Source organism: Sciurus carolinensis, chromosome 6 (assembly GCF_902686445.1).
Source record: "Sciurus carolinensis chromosome 6, mSciCar1.2, whole genome shotgun sequence".
Lineage (NCBI taxonomy): Eukaryota > Metazoa > Chordata > Mammalia > Rodentia > Sciuridae > Sciurus > Sciurus carolinensis.
Genome location: NC_062218.1, coordinates 138,865,875 through 138,886,647, shown reverse-complemented (window position 1 = coordinate 138,886,647; position 20,773 = coordinate 138,865,875). Strand labels below are relative to the sequence as shown.

Below are 20,773 nucleotides of genomic sequence, written 5' to 3'. Positions count from 1 at the left end.
GAAGAAAAAAGGAATTGGTGTTTGTCTGAAAGAGCAAGAAAATGGGACATGTATTTAAATACATATTTTTCATTCAACATCAGTAGAATCAAATCCTGCTAATGTAAGCCACTGTCCATTGCGGAGAAGTGGAAACTAAACAAAAATGTTTCTGTGTAAGAGTTAGGACTTTTATCTTCCTGTGGTTTGATCAACTTAAAATCTAAGGCTTTTGAATTGAAGTGTAGTAAGTACCCTTAAAGATATGTTTTGTTTTTTTATTTTGTATTTTTTTAAAAAAATTTAGTTGTAGATGGACAATACCCTTTATTTTATTTATTTATTTAATTAATTAATTTATTTTTCTGTGGTGCTTAGGATCAAACCTAGTGCCTCACACATGCTAGGCAAGCGCTCCACCACTGAGCCTCAACCTCGTCCCTTATTTTTAATCATAAGAGAAATCTCAGGATTGGAAGGAATCATAAAGTTGGTCTAAATTGACTACCAATGGGACTTTCAAATCACTGCCTAATATCCCCATGACCTCTTATGACAGGTATCCCAAGGGAGGACATTCTACTTTTAGGCAGCCGCGATGTAGAAAGCTGTTCTAATATGTTAACACACAGCTCCCACTCATTCATTTGAATTCTGCCATGTGGGATGATGTAGAACGAGCAAAATTTTTCTATATGACTACCCTTAAAGTATTCAAAAGTAGCACTACTGTTAACTCATTTCTTCAAAGGTGCAGTCTTTTTTTCATAGCAATATGATGGAACCAAGACTGATTACTTAGAGAATGGGAATCTCTGCATGGAGGTGGAGCTGCACACTTTTGATATTGTCTAAAATAAAATTTAATGGTTAAATTCAGCCAAGGATATAACCTAGTTTGTTCTTTTTTTTTTTTTTTCTGTATAAATAACAGGCAAAGTGGTGGCATTTAATATGGTGCAGAAAGCACCAATGCATGCCATAATTTGATAGTTAAATTGGATCTGGTTTCATGACTTTTTCACTAATTCTGAGCAAAATTTGAAGTACATGTTAGCAATGATACCCAGATGAATGCTCATTGAATGATTATATTAAAATGTCTTTTTAGTTGGTAGTGAAATGACTTAGTTTTAAAACTTTTATTCTGACCAAGTATAATGAAGGAATGAGGACCCGTAAGAACTACAATTATATTAATAATTGAAATCTACCAGATTTCCTTTTTGCTTGTGCCCAATTAGAGTTCTGTTTTTGTATATTCTTTGTGATCCCACAGTGCTTAGCAATAAGATATACTTTGGAAATTGATAAATTTTGACATATGTATATTATATATACCTGTGATCACCACACTCAAGATATTGAAAATTGGGGTTGGTGGCCGAGGATTTGCATAGCTTTAATGAGGCCCTGGATTTGATCCCCAGCACTGTGAGGAATGAAACCAAACCAACAATGACAAAAAGATTCTGAAAATGTCTTATCCTACTGGGGCTTGAATGCAGGGCCTTGCTTTTGCTAGGCAAGTACTTTACCATTGTCTTTCATCCTGAGCCCTTTTTATTTTTTATTTTGAGACAGAGTCTCCCTAAGTTGCCCCAGGCTGGCCTTGAATTTGTGGTCCTTCTACCTTAGCCTGGAAAGTAGCTGGGATTAGAGGCATTCATTATCATGGGGAGCACACCCCAGAGGTTCCTTTTTACCCCTTTGTAATCCCTCTTCTCGCTCACCCACTTCTATTCCCAGGCAGTCAATCAACTGATCAGCTTTCTAGTGCCCTAAATTATTCATTTTCCAGAATTTTATATAAATGGATATAGAGTATCCATTTTCTTTTTTCCTTTCTCTTCATTCTTTCTACTGGGGATAGAACTTGGAACCTTCTATGTGCTAGGCAAGAGCTCTGTCACTGAGCCACTTCCATTGTCATTGGGTACTTGCCCAGCCCTTTTTGAGTACTTTTTGACTGAACATAATTATTTTGAGATTCATCCTTGTTGATGAATGTGTATTAATTCTTTTTTTAAATCCAAGTGGTAATCCATTGGACGGCTGTACTACATGTTTATCCTTTTGTCTGTTGATGGGCAGTTGGAGTTTCCAGTTTTGGGTTATGTTAAATGAAAAACTTCAGACAATTTAAATTTAGCTGAGTTTATTTTAATAAAGCATAATTTTCATGAATCAGGGAGCATTCAGAACCATAAAAGGTTCAGGGAGTTCTGTCTACAACTGGGTTGAATTTATAGATAGAAAAGTAAGGTATGGAAATAGTTTGATTGGTTATAACTCCTTTACCTTTTTTGGGCACGAGCTGATCATTTGGTAGCCTGTGATTAGCTGAAGCTTGGTAGTGGTGTTTTGTTTGTTTGTTTGTTTTTGGTACTGGGAATTGAACTGAGGGGCGCTTGTTCACTGAGACGCATCCCCAGCTCTATTTAGTATTTTATTTAGAGACAGGGTAGTTTTTGATTGGGTGAGATTTCACCATCTGTTGAACTCCTAAGTCAGTTAGATTTCACTTTTATTTACATACTGAGTTACTGAGTGGCACTTCATTATATAGGAACTGAAAGTATGGAGACAGCCTTATACCAGTGACCTTATTTAATTTACCATCTATTTTAAATAAGTTGCTATAAACATTTTCTTGTGGATGTACACTTTCATTTCTCTTAGGTAAATACCTTGAGGTTGTATGGCAGGTATGTGGTTTTTGTTTTTGTTTTAGCTGTATTACCTTTATTTTATTTATTTTTATTGTGCTATTTTATGGTGGTGAGGATCAAATCCAGTGCCTCACACATGCCAGCCACAACCCCAGCCCAGGTATGTGTTTTTTAAAGAAACTACCAAATTGTCCTTTTTCTTTTTTATTCTTTAATTAAAAAAAAAAAAAAAAATTTTTAGCTATAGATGAGCACATTATCTTTATTTATTTTTTTATGTGGTGCCGAGAATCGAACCCAGTGCCTCACTTGAGGCATGCTAGGCAAGTGCTCTACCACTGAGCCACAACCTCAGCCCAAATTGTTCTTTTTAAATGGTTGTACACCTCACATTTGCCCCAGCAGCAATTGTAAGACTTAGTTGCTCCTGTCTTTGCTTACATTTGATGTTGTCAGCTGTTTCATTTTAGACATTCTAATGAATATTTAGTATTTCAATGTGAGCATATTTTCATGTGCTTATTTGTTATATGTATGTATCTTTAGTGAAAATATATATACGTGTGTGTATGTATATATCTAATGTTCAGATCATTTGTCCTTTTTTTCCACATTTTAAAAAATTGGTGCATTATAGTTGTACATTGGTTTATTGCTTTTTAAATTAAATTTTCTTATTATTGAGTTTGGGGTTCTATTCTAATACAACTCCTTTGTCAGATGATGTGATTTGCAGATATTTTCTTTGCGTGTATGACTCATCTTTCATTCTGTTAACAGTGACTTGCAAATAGCAGAAATGGGTAATTTTGATGAAATCTAATTGATTACTTTTGTCTTTTATGGATCATGCTTTTGTCCTGTGTCTAAGAAATCTTTGCCTGAGCCAAGGTCCTCAAAGCTATTGCCTTGGAAAAATGATAGTCCCCATTTTCCTCATGAAATTTTATGGTTTTAGGTTTTATTTTTAGATATATGATCCATTTTTTAAAAGATTTCTTTTTAGATGTTGATAGACCTTTATTTTATTCATTTATTTATATGTGGTGCTAAGACTCAAACCCAGTGCCTCACACATGCTAGGCAAGTGCTATACCACTGAGCTACATCCCCAGTCCTACTCCATATTTTTATGACCCTGTAAATGTAATTAAACACAAAATTTTAGTTTCTGATTGTTCTTTGAACAAATTTTCTGTAGAAATAGCATTGATTTTTGAGTATTGATCTTGTATCCTACAACCTTTCTAAACTTACTAGTTCTAGTAATTTTTGTTTTCTTTGTTTCATCATCAGATCAAGCATAGCCTTTTAGGTCACTGTCATATTAGATAGAAGAAATGTTTTTTTTTTTTTTTTTTTTTAGTTGTAGGTAGACACAATACCTTTATTTTATTTTTATGTGGTGCTGAGGATTGAACCCAGGGCCTCACGCATGCTAGGCAAGCGCTCTACCACTGAGCCACAACCCCAGCCCCAGATAGAAGAAATGTTTAATTTCAGAAAATTAATATCAATACTTTGGAAGGAGCTGTACATAGTGGTGCATGTCTGTAATCCTCAGGAGCCTGAGTTTGAGGCTGACTCTGGAGATGTAGGATGTAGGTCTGGGAATGTCACACAGTGATAAAAGTGCTCCTGGGTTCAATCCCCAGTACCAAAAACAAAATAAAACAAACCCTGGAAGGAGTGATGTGCAGCAGCCCAATGTTTTGTCCTCATTTTAATTTTAATGAAATAATCAATATTCTTCCTAACATGGAGCCTTGAAATTTAAGCTACCATTATTAAAATAGTTGAATTAGTAGGCAGTTTGAGCAAAGTATTTGATTCTGAGTAAGTAATTGCTCTTTTTATTGTTGGAATTCCAAGAATCTGTTCAACTTATTTTGGAGGAGAATCACTTGCCTTGGTGATGGTTTTGGTGAAGGAGAAAGAATATTTGGTATGGACTTTTATGTTTGTGACTTGAGCAATAATTACATGGATCACAATGTGATTCACTGAGCCGAGGAAGATTTGAATGGGTTAAGGATTATCAATTTAACTTGCATATGTTAGATTTTAGGCCTGTCATTTGGTTATATGTGTTAAGTGTTATATGTTTGTTTGGATGCTTGTAAATGAAGAAATAAATCTTAGGTTAAATAAGGCCCAGAGTCATAGCTAGTCAGTTGCAAAGTTAGATCGCAAACCTAGGGTCTTCTTATTCCAAAACCCACATTGTTATCCCTTATGCTATATTATATCCCCAAGGCAGGAAAATAATGCTTGGCTTTTACAATGATAAAATGTTCCCTGTGAGCTATTATAAATATATAGCAAAGTTTGCAAGCTCAGATGCTTATAGGGTTCAGACAGGTAACTGTGAACCAGGTTGTAACGTAAAAGTGGTGATATTTGTGGAGGACTGCAAAAATCCATCTAAAGAGTTAGATGCTAATCAGCTCAAACCATGTGGGAATGTGGACCCCCTATTGCCAGATCTACTTATTTTTCAAGAGAGGTCATAAATCTGGAAACACTTAAGATTTGTAAATGTAGGCAGTTATCCTTTATCACACTGTGTAGACCAAGCTTGGGTGGTTCCACTAAAGACGTGTGCTGGATTCTGCCCACTGAGCAACCTTTGGTAAAAGTATGTGGTATACTCTGGAAGCAACAGTAAATTTATATAATGGGAAAAGGGTGGTAACTCTGTATAATGAGCACATTACAGACATTAAGATGTAGGTTGTTTAGTTTAAACATGGTGCTTAGTCTAGGTTTGAGTTCAGTTTTCATATGTATCAGTTAATTACATATGGGCTAGGGAGGAATTGCTCCTTGCAGCTCTTGCCTCCTAATTGCATGCTTACATTTGCAGGTAGAGCTAATTTTGAGTGTGGATTTTTGAATGAAACCTGGAACCCAAATGAGAAGAAATCTTCAGGGAACAACTTCTACTGATAATGAGTCTACAGAATCATCTGTGTGCATATATATGGAGTGTTCTCAACTTAGAGATAGCTGAATGAGTGACTCATTTACACGGAGTGGTAAGTTTCAGTATTTCCCCAATAATTAAATAACCTTAATCTTTTCATATGAAGACTACTTTCCCTATTTTTAGCATTTACTGATGAATAGTGAGTTAATTTTTGTATTATAGAGAAGGATGATATAACATAGTCTGAGAGAGTTCGTTATCCCTAACAGCGTGTGTGATTTCAGAGTTTGACTTTCTTCTTTTGGTTGGGCACATACTTTCCTTTGCCTGTGTGTTTTTCTGTTGTTTCTTCTGCAGTCCAAGACCTGAAATATCATCCTTGAAATATTCAACCAACACTGAGGTAATGGTCATATTTACCAGTACCCATTCTCCTTTTAGATGTGATAGCTTTTAGTCCCTTTTGAAGTGGTTATTTTAGGAATGGACCTGAGTGCCACTTTTGTCTAATGGGAGATAAAAGGGAAATCTGTAAGAGGATTCTGAGAAGATTTTCTTGCTTTTGAGAAAAAGAAGAAAAAAAGAGATGGTTTCTTTTCTCCCTAGAACTTGTTTTATCTGAGTGTGACTTCAGGAGCTGCTGCAGCCATCTTGTTAGCCTGAGGGTGATGCCTTCTGTGAAGAGGGGCAGAACCAAGGGAACTGCAGAGGAGTAGAGTAGAACTAGGGCCCTGTTTCCCATGTCTGGAGCCACTTTACCTGGATCTGTTTAAGCAGTTCTGCCTTGACATTTTCTGTTATTTGCTGCAGAAATCATACACATTCATTTGATTTCTCCTTTTTTGATTACACGGTACCTTTTAGTGTCTCACACATTTTTATTTGATTTTGTTCTGTGCAGTTTAGTAATTTTGATTTGGTGTACATTGCTTTTGTAGCACATTGTAAACTTTGTGAAGTCCAGAACTTTGTTTATATCCCTGTTGTGTCTAACATGGGTAATCTCATCTTTTTGCTGCCATCAATACATATTTACTGAATTGAATTATTTGAACAATAGAGTGTGTGGAAAACCAATCTACATGATTGAGTAAATCCTTAGGTTTTCTTTTAATTTATATCCTTTTCTTTAACCACATCGCTTCTCTCTAGGATTACTAGTTAAGTTTGACTTTTTATTTAAAATGACCAATGTGTAACACATGTTCAGGTAGTTCTACTCTAAAAAAATGTTGCTTGGATTTTACCTTTTGTTTTTGTCCAACTTTACCATCAGAATCAGCTTCTTTTTTGTATGGTAAAGTATTGACTTTCAGTTTAATAAACTGAATTTTACTTTCTTCTCTGATATAAAAACATAATAGTTTACCTTCTGTTTTTCTGTGTTAATTATAGAAATGAGGGACAGAGATGGTAAGAAATGTAAATCAGAAATAATTTTGATTTGACTTTACAATGTGTGTTTGTTCACATAAGGATTCCCTAAAGTAAACATCCTGTTCTTAGAACCTAGATGTGTTTTCAGAAGGGTAGAAGTGAGAGATTTGACAGTGAGTCAGTCTAGTGAGACAGTCCTTGAGGTTGGAAGATGGATTACCTGGTTGCTTGTATTTTAAAGCTTTATGAAACAGATCACCTTTCCTTCTAACTCAAAATAGTCACGTATTCTTCTAATCTTTTTTTTTTTTTTAAATCCTGCTATTATATTGAGTGTGAGATAAGAACAACTTACTCAATTTGAAAATCTCTTTTGTTTTCAGTTACATTAAGAAAAATCATAAACCTATTCTTATAATTTTTGCACAGATAATTTAATAGTACATTTTAAATCTTCTAAAGTAATATACATTTAGGAAGAATTTTACTTTTATTTTTTTTCTACTTTTTTGGTACTGGTCATTGAACCCGTGACCTTGCACATGAGCCATGTGCGCTCTGCCACTGAGCTATACTCCTAACTACTTTTTTTTCTTCATGGATTGTGATGAAAAGTAGGAGAATAACCTTTTAAGAAAATAGGGAGGGGCTTGTAGTTCAGTGGTGGAGCATGTGTGAGGCACTAGGTTTGATCCTCAGCACCACATGAAAATAAATAATAGGAGGACCGTGACTTCAAAGCCAACCTCAGCAAGAGTGAGGCACTAAGCAACTCAATGAGACCCTGTCTCTAAATAAAATACAAAATAGGGCTGGGGATGTGGCTCAGTGGTCAAGTGTCCCTGAGTTCAATCTCCAGTATCCCCAAACAAACAAATAAACAAATAAATAAAGGTATATGAAAAGGGAAATCCAGATACCATGGTGCAAAGCCTGTTTGAGAGGCAGAGACAAGAAAAGCGTGAGTTCAAAAACTGGCCTCAGCAACTTAGGCTGAGCAACTTAGTGAGACCCCATCTGAAAATAAAACAAAAAGGACTGGGAATGTGGCTTAGTGGTTAGGTGCCCTGGATTTAATCCCTGGTGCAGAAAAAAAAAAAAAAAAAGAAGAAGAAGAAGAAGAAGAAGAAGATGGGGAAAGTTGTATGATGTGTTTTATATATTGATTTAAACACAGTAATACCATTATTTTGTCATATAACAAATTAAAGTCAAGTGTGGTGGCACATGCCTATAATCCCATCAATACAGGAAGGAAGATCATGAGTTCAAACCCGGACTTTTCAACTTAGCGAGATCTTGTTTCTGAATGAATGACTGAATGAACGAGTGAATAATGAATTGGGGATGTAGGCCAGTGGTAGAGCATCACTGGGTTCAGTCCCCTGTATCACCAAAAAAAAAAAAAAATTAAAAAGAAATTTAAATCACTAAGATTAACTTTAATATGCTTTATTTCATTTATATTTTGAAAAAATTTGTATGAATGGAGCATACGTCTTACCTGAAGCAATCGTGGAAGATATATGACCTAAGCCAGATCAAGCAGATAAATCTTAGGACGTTTGCTAGGAATACTGGTATAAAGGTACTCCTACCCTGAAATTCAACCTGAAAACAAAGGACTCTTGGCTATCATCTGACTGTGAAAGAAGCCAAACTGAAGTAGTAGAACAGAGGGGGAGAAAACCCAGAACACTTTAGTCACCTCAGTTGAGGTGCTAGATCAGACCTTTCCTCAAGGTGGTACACCTCTAGACTCTTGGTTATGTGAGCCAAGAGTGTTATGTGAATTTCTTGTTTAATCCAGGAGGTTTTGGATTTTCTCTTATGTTTATGTGAAAATATTCTTATCACTCATTTTCTATTTAGTGATAACTCAAGGAATTTATGAAGAATTGTGAATTAGGCATAGCCTCTGGTATGGGTTATGTATGGTGGCAGATAATACAATCCATTGTTTTATTCAAATACTCAAGTATTAAGTACAGCTGCTCTTGTGGTAATATATTTGCAATGTTTTCAATGTCCTTGCAAATGGAGATTGTTGTTAAATGAAAAAACTGGTATGAATAATCCTACTAACAAATATGTTCTAACCAACTGAGGTTAGAGTTCTGGAAGAAGTGTGTCTATCTCCAGTGATTGTGGTCTCCTTGGCAGGGAAACTTACTGAATCCTTGGCATTGCTGGAACTGTCATACAATTATGGGGAACTTGACTGATTGACTTTAAAAATGTATGTATAAGTCATTGTTAATCTTATTTTTTTTTCCCCTCTAAGGTTTTATAAAGGTATTGGACACCACTCCCTTGTTCAGAATAGTGGGACCAGATATTTTGGAATTTCAAAATTTTTTATATTTTAGAAAGGTTAATTTTATACACACACACAAACACAGTGTATTTAATATAACATCTCTTTTTATGAAAGGGACAATGACTTTTTATTATTAATAACATGTATTATAATGCATTAGTTGTTCTACCAAGTGCTGTGCTCTCTGTAAAGTACTTTTCAACATTATATTAGCTTACTTGCTTAGTAAATTGTATTTATTTGTACATTTGAGAAAATTTAGAGTGGTTAGATGATTTTTCAAGGTGTTTGCGGCTGGGGAGTAGTGGAGTTGATTCAGACCCATATTTGTTGTTACCCATGCTGTCACCCCTTCACTATACCTTACTGCTTAGGGTGAGGTAGAGTATTGTATCACTTACACATTGGATTACTAAACTCTTCTCAGAAGGGGCTATCTTGATATTTTATTGTGCAAGGAAATAAACTTTAAAAAAAATTGGTTTTGGGTCTCCCAGCTTTGAATCAAATTCAGACATACTTTCAATACTACATTTTCTTTCTTTCTTTCTTTTTTCTTTTGTACAGTGGGGCACTTGACCTCTGAGCTACATCCTCAACCCTTTTTATTTTTTATTTTGAGAGAAGGTGTTACTAAATTACCTAGAGTCTTGCCAAGCTGCTGAGGCTGATTTTTTTTTTTTTTTTTTTTTTTTAGTTAGTTAAACATGACTGCAGAATACTTTTCGATTCATTGTACATGAATGGAGCACAACTATGTATTTCTCTGGTTGTACATGATGTAGAGACTATGCCATTCATGCGATCATACAAGTACTTAGGTTAATGATGTCAATCTCATTCCACCATCTTTCCCACCCCCTTCCCCCTTCCTTCCCCTTACTCTCCTCTGCCCAATCCAGAGTTCCTGAGGCTGGCTTTGAATTTTTGATCCTCCTGTGGCAGCCTCCTGAGTTACTGAGATCACCACTGCACCCAACTGATACTGCATATTCTAAAATAAAATTCTATCAGTGCTGTCAATTAGGGACATGTGAAAGGGTCATAGCAGCCCCTGTGCCCATTCCTAAGTATGGTCTCATTGCATATAATGAGTATTTTCCAAAACCTGGTTCCTGGAAGTGAAATTTTAGGGATAAAGTTAAAGGCACATTATCAAGGTTTTTATTTTTAATTTTTAAATTATTGTGCTAGGGATCAATGCAGGTCTTGAACATGTTCATCAAGTGCTATACCACTGAGCCACATACATCTCCAGACTCATTAAGGCTTTTAAACTTTAATTATCAAGTTGTTGATATATAATTCTAGGATTACTCCCTGAATCCATGAAGTCCTTGCTATTTACTAATTTATTTTTTTCAAGAGAGATGGGATCTGTGTTGCACAAGGCTGGCCTCTAATTCTGAAGCTCACGTGGTCCTTCTGCCTCAGCCTCCTGAGTAGCTAGGAGTACAGGTGTGTGCCACTACTCCTGGCTTGTAATATGTCTAAAATCTACCAGTCTGAACAGAAAATCTTGTTTTCTTCTTCATTTTTTATTTCTTTAATTAGTATTGAGACTTAACATTTTTCACATTTTACTTATTTGCTCTCACTTTTCTTATAGGATATTAAAAATTTTAAGAATAAATTTTAAGTGGTCTTTACAAGTCTATTCTTTTGGAAGAGATATGTAGAAAATCAAAAGGGTGGGCTTGAGCTAGATTGTTTAGCTGCTTTGGTAAGAATTTCTAGAATGTGATTATAATGAGCATCTTGTCTTGCTCATTAATGTTTGTAGTGTTTCATTAAATGCTTACATTATTGGAATGTGTATAATGTTTCACCACCAAGCATTAAGACAGTCTTTTAATGTGTTTTGTATAAAATGTGTATGAGGGCTAGGGAGATAGCTCAGTTGGTAGCGTGGTTGCCTTGCAAGCACAAGGGCCCTGGGTTTGATCCCCAGCACCCAAAAAAAAAAAAAAAAAAAAAAAAAAATGTGTATGAGATCGGTTTTTTTGTGGTTTATTAAGACTTTTAAAATTCAGTTGGTTGCAGTGGTGAGTGACTGTAGTCTTAGCACTCAGGAGGCTGAGGTAGGAAGATCACTTGAGTCTAGAAGTTCCAGACCAGTATGGACAATATGATGAGAACACGGTCTCTCCAATGGAAAAAAAGGAATTTTAAAAATCAGAAGTAGATGTTGAATATCATCAATTCCATTTTGATATCAGTAAGGCCAGATATTAAAATAAGTCTAAATTTGTTTAAACTGGACTTAAAATGACTTTAATAGTGTTTGTCACTGTGTCACAGTTGTTACTAACTCAAAATTATTTCTAGTGGGGCTGGGGTTGTGGCTCAGTGGTGGAGCGCTTGCCTCTCATGTGTGAGGCACTGGATTCCATCCTCAGCACCACATAAGATAAATAAATAAAGTTATTTGTCCACCTACAACTAAAAAAAAAATTAAAAATAAAAAAATTATTTCTAGTTTTCTGTGCTTTAGCCAACCTCTTGAAGTCTGTGAACCTATTTCTTTTTGTAAAGTCAAGTATATAGTGCTTGATTTATGCTTTTAAACATATTTATTATAGTTTTATAATTTGCTGATAATATTTAATTTATTTTATATATATCTTGGAAAATATGTGGGGCTAATGTAGGAACTCAATTAATATTTGTTGAATTAATTAATTTTTTAAATTATCTGATTAGTGAAGCATCTCATCCTATTTTTTGACTGGTGTCAGGAAGAGTATCAATTTTAGAAATGGAAAAAAATCATGAAACACGTAGTAATGGTTCTGGTTTCCTGGTTTTATAGTCATATGGCTCATTTTGATCCCACCATTTTCTCCTTCTGATTTTATAGCATCTTACCCAGGGTAACCAATCTACTGGGAACTGTCTGTTGGATTCAGGTATTCAGCATGTATGTGTGCACAGACCAAAGGAATGATTTGTTTGCCAGCTGAAGAAATGTGCATGTAGGAAATCATTAAATGCAGATATAAAATGGGATATTTTTTCAGACATTACCCCTGGGTGGATCTGAGTTTCTTCTTTTCTGACTGTAAATAAATATCAATGAGAAGAACTTGGGAGATTTTTAAGGAATAGAATGAATAGCATTAACTCTTCAATTTTGGGTATTTGATCCCATATATATGTCTTCATGTGTAACTAGAAAACAGTTTAAAATTCAGTAACATTCATATAGTTTAAGGTAGTGGAAACTGGTATTAAATTCTCAATTTTTTTATTAATGGTCTAAGTTAGGAGTATCTGGAGATAATTGCCATCAGAGGGGCTATGCTATGCTTATGTAAATATGGCCTTAATGTTGGACCTAATCAGCAGCTAATCCTAGCATAGTAGTTTTTATACCGCAGCTAAAATGTATTGTTGCTGTATATCCTCACAGTAAAGGCCGTGATTGCAGTGAAGAAATTATGAAAGCACCCTTTTTTGGTTTAGAAAGGTTTTTTTTTTTTCAGTTGTAGATGGGCATGATACCTTTATTTTATTTATGCTGCTTTCTGTGCAGCATAAGAAAGTGCTCTACTTATTTTGTGCTCTGTGGACAGAAGACATGCTTTTGTAAATGTTTATAAAAGAAGTCAATTATTCTTTGAAAGGTAGTAGTCACATGCAAGATAACCTATTTTCATTATTTAGTAATTATGAATGCCTTTAATATGTATGTTCACTGAAAAATGTTTACATTGTAGGGAATGATACCAATTAAATGAAATGTGTTGAGCTTAGGGTGGATCTAGAAATTTTCCACCTTGAACTGTTACCATAATTCCTATATTATCTATTTCTCTTTTAAAATGATTGGCTCATAAAACTCACTAAAAGTGCAGTGTTACCTATGTTGTCATAGAATTTTTAATGCCAGATAAGGAAGAGTAAATGTTATTCCTTTATTTTATTTTATTTTTATTTTTTGGTACCAGTATTGAACATAGGGGGGCTTAATCACTGAGCCACATCCTCAGCCCTTTTTATTTTTATTTTGAGACAGGGTTTTGCTAAGTTGCTTTTGACTTTGCTAAATTGCTGGGGCTGACTTTGAACTTGCGATCCTCCTGCCTCAACCTCCCAAGCTGCTGGGATTACAGGTGTGTGCCACCGTACCCAGCCATTCCTTGAATATTAACCAACACCTTTCGTGTCTGTTTATATTTTTAGACATTAAAAAAAAAATTTCAGTTAGATTCATTAATACTTTGCTTTCAATTTGATCTATTTATTAAAAATATCTATGAAGTCTAGTTTGTACAAGGTTCAGAAAGGACACCGAGTGGAAGATAGAAGCCTTTCCTAGTTAGAAAAAGAACGGGATAAGAGCCACTAAGCACGATGGGCATTCAAAACAGTCCTTTCACAAATACAGATACAAAAGAAATCCACATGTCCACAACTATGTAATTTTAGGGCTACTTTCTTATTGCATGAACTTTAAAAAAAACACTTATCAGGTGCTTCTTGTGGTCCAGGCACCATGGGCAGTGCAAAAGCATAAAACGTGGTCCCTGTCCTTAGTAGTTTATGCTGTGAAGATCCACAGTGTCAAGTGAAGGTAAGTGTTTGTCACTGCCACTCTGCCCTTTCCTTTGGTCAAGACATCTCAGGTACTTTACCTCCTGCAGCTGCAGTCTTAGACTGCCTGTCATTCCATGGAATTCCAAAGAATCTAGATAGCTTTTTCCTGAAGAAACTCTTTTTCTGAAGTACTTCAGGCCAGTTTTGAATCTCAAAGAGAGTAGAGGGGATATTAAATACTTGATTGATGGCCAGTATCTCTGAATGATAGTTTTTCCCATTCCGGTGCCTGTCCATGTATTCCTGGGTTGGCAAGTAGTTTGTCTTGGCCCTTCTGAATGTTTTCATCCATAAGTCCACCAAGGACAAAAACTTTTTTTAGGTTAATATCTTGAAGAGTGTGTTCTGAGTTAGGAATCAGGTACATAAGAATTTCCAGAGGAAAAAAACTAAAGCAATATTTTTCTGTTATGCCTAGGAGGTAATTAGAAAATCCATCTTTTATCCTCAATATTCTTCCTACAGTGGCCTGTCAGTCATGAATCCACTGAGGTTGATCCAAAAGGACCTGCCAACTTTTTTGTTTGAGCCATACCATCTCCAGATCTGTCCATCTGGGCTACTCAACTCATTCTTTGACATATGGTGAATCATGCTGAAATCAATACACAATTTGTTCCTGAATATTTGGCCCCTTTCAGTTAAAACTCTCTGAAAACATTTGTGCTAGGAGCAGTGTGTGGATTTTCTGCACGTTTGACTTTTCTTTTTCTTGCTCTTCGTTGTTGCATCTGTCTTTTCCCAGTGTCTTGTTTTCTTTGAATATTTTTCTTATGTTCTCCTGAAAGAAAATCATTTGAGATGAGCACTATGTTGTGCTACTTGTTGGGAGGGGGACTCTCCTTGGCATAAGCATTACACATCAGCCTGCAGAAATGGGAAATTCTGAGTCCATCTTCACCTGTGTCCTCTAGGATGACTTCTTGCCTCTGCAATACTGGTTATTTTATTCTCTGAGCATTCCCTTCCAGTTTCCAGTCTGCCTGCTTAGACTTTATGTTGTGCAGCGGCGGTGCACATCTCTCATTCTTGGACATTCTGAGCCATTAATTTACATATTGAATATATCAAGCAGTTAACAAAGCCGATTTACCAGTATAGCAAACAAATCTTCCTAAACATTTAAATTAATTCTTAAGTCTAGTAAACATAAATTTGTCAGATCAGATTTTTTAACTTTCTAATATCGTACTAAACAGCATGAATTACCATAATGTTATTACAAAATATTATTAAGAGTATTCATAGTATAGGTTTTGACTTCTTCATTTCTGTATTGATTTCTGTATTTTCCCAGCCTTAGGGATTTGTCCACCCAAAGGAAACAATTTCTATTTTAAGCCAGCTGAGATAATTTGGATAAAAATCGAGACTGTGATGCTGATATGAGCACTACATTTAAACTACTTGGGTCAAAGCTGTAGAATAAGTATGAATTTCTGGGCAAAGAAACTTGAGACCCACAGAGGCTAGGACTTAGGTAAGCCAGCTAATACTGAGCTGGCCATTGTTAGGGTGTATGCTTTTCTTAAGCTAAAGTTCTGCTTCAGAGGTGCTTTTTTTTTTTTTTTTTTTTTTTTTTTTTTTTTTTTTTTTTTTTTTTAAGCTCATTTCTTTCAGCTGAAACTTAGTCATATAAGTGTTAATTTTATGCAATTCAGGTGTATTTAACTGAAATGCTGGTCTTTTATGTAAGTTAGTAGTGGAGGGTAGGAGAAAGATCTTTCTGAGCCCCTATGTTAATCCACACCACTACCAACATTCTGTGAATGTAGCAAATCACCAGTTTTTAAGTTCTTGTTTAAAATGGAATTCTGAACCACTTCAGTTGCAGTGTTTCTTTTTGCCTAGGGCCATAGGCACTGGTTTGGAGGGCAGGTTTCTCTGTGAAGGAACACCGCCCGCCCCCCCTCCCCCCTTCTTTTTTTAAAATTTGGTATCAGGGATTGAACCCAGGGGCACTTTACCTCTGAGCTACACCCCCAACCCATTTATTTATTTTTTATTTTGAGACACGGCCTCATTAAATTACTTAGTGCATTGCTAAGTGGCAGAGGCTAGCTTTGAACTTGGGATCTTCTGCCTCAGTCTCCTGAGCCACTGGAGTTAGAGGTGTGCATCACCGTGCCCAGCTGGTATTTTTACTTTTTTATTTTTTTGAGGACCTGTGATACTGTTTTAACCTATGATACTGTTTTCTTTAGCAGTTGCTCCATTTTATAATCTACCCATAGTATACGAGGGTTCTAATTTCCTCATATTTTCACTAACGTGTGTGTTTTCAATAGTAGCATTCTTTAAAAAAATCTTTTTTAAATTGTAAATGGATACAATACCTTTATTTGATCGATCTGTTTTTTTTGTGGTGCTGAGGATTAAACCCAGTGTGCCTCACACGTTAGGCAGGTGGTCTACCACTGAGCTACAACCCCAGCCCCTCGATAGTAGTCCTGTATTTCTTGTACACTTAAAAAGTTTATGAAATTATGAAGTATGTTTAGGTTAATGATTTCAGTTTGATTACCTAAAAATACAACTAATAGTTACTTGTTAGAACTAGATCTCCTGTGCTTCATTTCTGTAATTTGAAGTACATGTTGCATTAACCCATCTTCAAGGGAGAGTACCCCTTACCTGTCTCTCTGATTTTATTTTTCTTCTATTTAACTATGAATGAATCACCCAGGGAACAGACTAAGGTATACTTAACCCCCCAAAATGTTGCTAATTCTTTTCTCTAAAATAAAGTTCTAAAGTTCTTCATGTTAGAACCAACATTAAAAATAGTTGTTTATGACCATCGTTTTTGCTTTGTAATAGAATATTTGATCTGTTTGTCAATTAAAAATAATTTTATCTTTATGGTTTTGACAGCTGTGTTAACATTTCTCACAAGATAAATTCAGTAATTGTCATTCAAGAGCAAAGCCAAGCAGTTAAGAATTTTATCCAGAGAATGAGAGTACATGACATGCCAGTCAAAAATAGAGAAAGGCATGTAAATTATTCTTAAATGTTTTTTTCTTTTCTTTTTAAGAAGAGTTTAGGGGCATGAGTGTTCTACAGCAAAATGAATAGCTTATTAAGTGTTTTACATTTTGAGTAAATACTCTTTTTTTTTTTTTAAACTTAGAGTTTCTGAAATTCTTACTTTGAAAGTGTTATCATAGAGTGCCTGTTTTATCATGGAAGTGTTTTTTCTTATTCTTTATAAGTATTATTTCTAATATCAGAATATCAACTTGTGAGTATCTGGCTAATCTGTGACTGCATCATAAGTATTGTAAGTATTTTTTAAATAACCTCTGCTAGACTTTAGGATTCATTACTGTGCAATTTATTCTCATGACTTTTTATATAGTATTTAAGACTGAGCTGGTGTGTGAGTTGGTTGAGAGGGATGCAAGTGTTTGTGTGACTTGGGAAGGGTGGGAGTTTAATCCTCTCTGTGAGTTTTGAGAAAAGATAATGAAATCCTTTATGTCCTTTTCCATAGACCAGAATTTCAAAGACTCACATTTTAATAAGAATTGGTTGTGCAGCTGCAGCCCTGGCAACAAGGCCTGGGAGAGAAGAATTGGGGCAACATTCCAGAAATCAAGAAGGCAGGCAATGGTCTCATGTGGAGCTGAGCTAATGAAATATAAAAATATAAAGCATTTAGTAGAAATAAGACCAACACTTTCTTTGGCATAGAGAATGTTGAAATTTTCTACACACATTTATTATTTAAAAAGTCCAGGGCTGGGCTTGTAGCTCCGTGACAGAGTACTTGCCTACCATGTGTGAGGCACTAGGTTTGATCCTTAGCACCACATAAAAAGAAATAAAATAAAGGCATTCTGTCCATCTTCAACTACAAAATTTTTTTTAAATGTCCAAAAGCTGTCAAAAGCTGCTGTAGTATAAAAATACATAGTCTTAGAAGTTATTATTTCTGCAAAATATATGTAAAATGTAATTATTGTTGGTCCATTCTTGATAAAGTCTAGAAGTTTTCAAAACATAAAATACCAATTTGTCAGGTTTTTTTTTTTTTTTTTTTTTTTTTTTTAGTACCAGAGATTGAACTCAGGGGCACTTCACCACTGAGCCACGTAACAAGCTACTTGGATTATAGGCATGTGCCACTGTACCTGACCTTGTCAGATTTTTTGATATCAAGCTTTTAGGTTTTTTTTTTTTTTTTTTTAATAGTAATTTTACATGCTCATAATAGTTTTAATATAGATTTCTCATGGTTGTTTGACTCTTAGGATGCCTTTAAATAATAAAATTTGTTAAATATATTCTCGGAACACTATGACATGGCTATATAGTCTGTCGTTAAACCATAACTTAGTATCTACTTTTTAGGCTTTTGGGGTTGCATCTGGGTTCTATCATAAAAAGAAATATTTCAATAAAACATTTTTGTGCATATGGGTATTTTGCTTTTTTCTGGATTGCTCAGGATTACTTCTGTTTTATCCACATATGATACTAATACATTAAATGTAAAAATTAGTATATATGTGATCATGTTACTTTCTTTTTAGCATTGAATATTACATTTTAAAATTGAATATGAAATGATAGTGGTTTTAGTTTTAACTCCATTTTTTTTCTTCCTTTTTTTTTTTTTTTGGTACCTGGAATTGAAGCCAGGAGCACTTAACCACTGAGCCACATCCCCAGGGCCTCACACATGCTAGGCAAGCATGCTACCACTGAGTCACTTCCACAGTCGCTTAATTTCCATTTCTTTAATTAGAAACTTTGCACATTGGGGAAAAAAAAGACTTATCAGTTTCCCTTTTTGGATTTTTAAATTCATATCCTTTCCTAATTATCTCCTAAAAATGCATTAAGCTAATAGACTCAAAAATCTTTCACACTGTGAGAAAACTTCATGTTTGTTCCATACCTACATACCACATGGTTCAGTATGTTCCCAATTTTGTTAATAGCCTAAAAAAAACAAATCTGATGTAATCACAAACTCACAAACTTCTAGAGCTGGAGTGACTCTTAGATATTGTGTTCATTTTTCCTTTTTTTTTTTTTTTGCGGTGCTGGGGATTTGAACCCAGGGCCTTGTGCTTGTGAGGCAAGCACTCTACCAACTAAGCTATATCCCCAGCCCATCCTTTTCCTTTTTTTAAAAAAATATTTTTAGTTGTATATGGCTTTGTATATTGAGGCATTATTGTTGGTATGGATTTGTTTATGATGATGTTTTTGTTCTATTCTTAATAGCATATAATATCTTACTTTGTCCTTTGTGATTTTTTGTCTAATAAGATTGCTGTGTTGGCCGGGCTCAGTGGTGCATACCTGTAATCCCAGTGGCTCAGGACACTGAGACAGGATTTCAAGTTCAAAGCCAGCCTTTGGGGCTGGGGAGATAGCTCAGTCAGTAGAGTGCTTGCCTTGCAAGCACAAGGCCCTGGGTTCGATCCCCAGCACCCCCCAAAAAAAAAAAAAAAAAAAAAAAGCCAGCCTTAGCAGTGGCTAGGTGCTTAGCAACTCATTGAGATCATGTCTTTAAATGAAATATAAAATAGGGCTGGGGATGTGGCTCAGTGGTCGAGTGCCCCTGAGTTCAATCCCTGGTACACGCCCCCACCAAAAAAAAAAAAAAAGATTGCTATGTTAGGGCTGGGGTTGTGGCTCAGTGGTAGAACACTTGCCTCGCATGTGTGAGGCACTAGGGTCAATCCTCAGCACAACATAAAAATAAATAAAATAAAGGTATTGTGTGCCCGTATACAACTAAAAATATTTTTAAAAAAGGATTGCTATGCTAGCTTTCATTTGGTTCATATCTGTCAGATTTTTCTTGTCTCTTGTATCAGTATATTGCTTTATTTGTTTTTCTTTATTTTTTAACTGAACATAAAACAATTTTTATCTCAATGTGTATTTAATTTGGTATGTTCTCATTTACATGAGTGTAATTATTGTTCTGATAGGGCTGACTTTAACCCTTTCCTCCCTTTTTCCTGCTTTTTATTAGATAGGTTGACTTTTAAAATTTTGTTCTTGTGATGGTTACACTTTAGACTCATTCCCCTATTTAGTTCTGACACTTTTTAATAGCTCTTTCTTCCCCCAAATTGAGAAAATACTCTTAACACTCTTAAGTTCTTAGGTGTCCCGACTCTCCATTCCCAGTGAATGTATTGCTTATATTTTGGATCAGAACCTTTAATGGGTACTAAGACATTTGACTATTTTACTCTCTCTTTCTTGTACCTTCTATATTTCTTCTTTTGAGTATTTCTCCAAAAGTATTTGCTTACTAGGCTTTATGTGATGTTCTAAGGCTTTGTGTATTTGAGAATATTTTTGTCATAACAGGATATTTGAAAGGCATTTGGGATATTAAGCTAATGATTCTTTGGGGGACATTTGTCACTTAAGGTGAATTTAAGGAGGATGACTTGAGTCTTGGGTATGACAGCTATTTGGCATCACTGAAGCTATTAAATTCTCCTATTGAGCATTTCAGATTTTTGCATATGAGTGCTCAGCCACCAAAATCCACGCAAATGTTCTAAAATCTGAAATCCTTCAAAAACGGAAATACTTCTAGTCCCAAGCATTTGGACTGGAGAAAGCCTACACTGGAGAAAGGTAGTCTCCTTAGATTGTAACTCCTTACTGACCCTGTAGGTGTGCCCTGTGGCCTGGAGTAGGGCTGCAAGAGGTGGCTGGTGGGTGCTGTTTTTATGAGCTTTCGTCCCAGGGCTTTTGTGCTACCCTGGCTTTGTCCTGCTGACAAAGACATCTAGGCTGTTGGTTGTTGATGTCTGTGGTGAGGGGGGGAAAGCAAGGGCAGAATCTAAAAAATCTTTTAGCTAATTGGTCTTTTAGCCACTACCTCTGTTGTCCTTTGCTTCTGGCTCTAGGTCA

General features: G+C 35.4%; 1 protein-coding gene and 1 pseudogene across 3 annotated transcripts in view; one reads left to right on the top strand and one right to left on the bottom strand.

The window, feature by feature from the left end:
• Positions 1-20,773, top strand: part of Cdc42se2 (CDC42 small effector 2) — a 95,700-nt gene that overhangs the window by 25,489 nt on the left and 49,438 nt on the right. Inside the window, exons 2-3 of one of the 3 annotated variants that reach the window (XM_047556580.1) lie at positions 5,518-5,689; positions 9,121-9,196. The exons of 1 other annotated variant lie outside the window; for it this stretch is intronic. The gene's annotated coding sequence lies outside the window, so the exon portion shown is untranslated. The remainder of the gene's footprint in view (positions 1-5,517; positions 5,690-9,120; positions 9,197-20,773) is intronic. One more of the 3 variants, XM_047556579.1, reaches the window with a different exon arrangement.
• Positions 13,813-20,648, bottom strand: LOC124986435 (tRNA methyltransferase 10 homolog B-like; annotated as a pseudogene).